Consider the following 2,488-nt stretch of genomic DNA (forward strand, 5'->3'; position numbering starts at 1 on the left):
TTTTATAAGTTCATTTTGGGATGGAAGGAGAAACAAAGAGGAACACATCCTGTTTAAAAGAAGTCAAAGAAAGGCACTGGAGTAGGGCTGCACAATATATCGTTTTCTTTATCGTCATCGCAATATCAATGGGCGCAATTAACCCAACACGAAAGGCTGCGACATATCGCGAAAGACACTTCGAGATTTTATGTGTTGGTTTAAAGAAAATATCAGCAGAAAACGGCACTTTAAAATGTAACTGTCATTCTTTTCTAGTATATTCACTTCAATGTTCAATTTGTTCAATAAAAGAAAGTTGGAAATGATTTCCTTTCATTTGTTTTAAATTCAACAAGCAGTTTGGGGTATTTTAGCAGAATACTGAAAGCAGCAGAAATGCAAACGTGAGAACACTTACTAACATTACTAACATTTGTTCATTTATCGCAAGTAAGTAATAATAAGTAATATCGTTATCGCGATATTCAACAACGTTATCGCATTGTGCGTATTTTCCTCATATCATGCAGCCCTAGCCTGACAAGCCAGACCCACATCAAGATGTTGGGTCTGGGAACTCACCATTAGCAGGGCTCAATCCGAGGGGCGGGATAAACGGTTGTCTTTCAAATTCCTTCTGCACTCATAGCCAACCAGAGCAACACTAGTTGATAGATTAAACTTTTGCCGTATCCGGTCGGCAAAACTCCGAACACATCTTCCTTTTTTAAGAATGACTTCAGTGCTTAACTCCAAGTCTTCCAGAGTTGCAACCAAAGCCGATTCGAAAGACCGCTGTTCACCAGCAGCAGCTGCCATCTTCTTTGTTTTCAAGTAGCAGGGAATTCACGCGGAACTGTCGGAACTCTGCCATCTTTATGTTAAGCCCGCCCACCGACTCTATACACGATGTGATTGGCCTGACCAGAATTTGGTTTTTCCAGCTCGCAAGCCAACGGAGAGTTGCTAGACTGACCCTGGCTGCAAATTACATTTGCTGCTGCTAGGGTGCGTCTAGATTTCTAGGCTAGTGCAGCCCTACACTGGAGACTAAATGAACAGTCACATGGCACTTTAATACCTCAGCTATCACTTCCCCAAAGAGTTTCCAATTCAACAAGCAGTTCATCCACAAAGTCCTGGCTTCACTGACCTCTGGAACACCACCCTCATTTTCTCTGTTTCTCTTCCAGAGTTTAAAGTAGCAGCGTGTTGAGGCCACAAAAAACTTGTTTATCCTTTTCAAAGACTCCATTGTGCTTTGTGATTTCAAATGTCATCATATTTCAGCGTGTAACTACTGGTTGTCTCAGTACAGAGAGTCTACAAAATGAAAGAGTAGAGCAGCGTGACACATTGGCATAGTCACACTTTGGTCCGAGTCCAGCAGAAACCCTGCAGCGGTTACATTTTAGAGGATCTGGTTTATTTGTTTCCTTCTGAATCATCAGCAGGTTCATATGTTTACAGGAAACACGTCCGAAAACTAAAAGGAAAAATAATAATAATAAAGACAAAGCTGAACAACGTCCAACAATATGTATTAACAACACAGTTCACTCCCAGCGTTACAAAAAACGACGCTTGGTCAAGGGGCCCTTTGGCGTTAGTTACTGACGCAAAAAGTCTCCTTTAGTGTCTTTTTTCAACATGCAGGTTAAAACCACTTAGTTAGGGTTAGGGTAGTCTCGCATTGCCAGACCTTCCTCCACAGCGCTGCGGAGGAAGGTCTGGCTAGTCCACATAGCATTCCAGGATGGGAGAAAAACGTGCTCTGGTTTAATGTCATATCTTTAAACCAATCACAATCGTCTTGGGCGGCGCTAAGCCCCGGACACAATCACGGTGCCTCTGCAAAATAGCCTCGGGAAGGAACCGTTTGGGTGGAACATCTGTACGTTCAAAAGTTGTTTAGTCGTGCAACAGAAACCTCAGATTGGACAGATAGTCTAGCTAGCTGTCTGGATTTACCCTGCAGAGATCTGAGGAGCAGTTAACCATGGTCCTCAGAAATCCAGAGTTTCGAACGCCAACACAAAGAAAAGGCAGCGGATATCCGGCCTAAATGAATGAAATCCGACGGAATTTCCGTCAGTAACGGAGCAATCCCGGAAGTGAAATGTCGTGGATATAGACTAGGGTTAGGATAAGATCGTGGGTGAGGTTACAAAATGTACGTTTAAGTGAAACGCGGGACAAGAACGGGACAGAAACCCTGGTCTCCTAGGTAAAAGTCCTGTGTTGTTTGCTACCGTTCTACTTCATACTACATCATCTTACGGCGCTGCAGTCGAGCTGCTGCTCTGCTCGGTACGTTCCATACAGACGCTAAAGGCTGTCTTGTGCGTCGGTATTTGACGCTGAGTCACTGACCAAGCCTCAATATTTGACGAGTTAGGAGTGAGAACGGGTTGGTATACACGTTTGCCTGTTCTTTTGTCATTCCTCCAAATACCTACTGTAACATGATAGCAGTCCACATGAAAGTGACTTTGCAGCACAATGC

The sequence above is a fragment of the Sander lucioperca genome, chromosome 2 (genome assembly GCF_008315115.2).
Source record: "Sander lucioperca isolate FBNREF2018 chromosome 2, SLUC_FBN_1.2, whole genome shotgun sequence".
NCBI lineage: Eukaryota > Metazoa > Chordata > Actinopteri > Perciformes > Percidae > Sander > Sander lucioperca.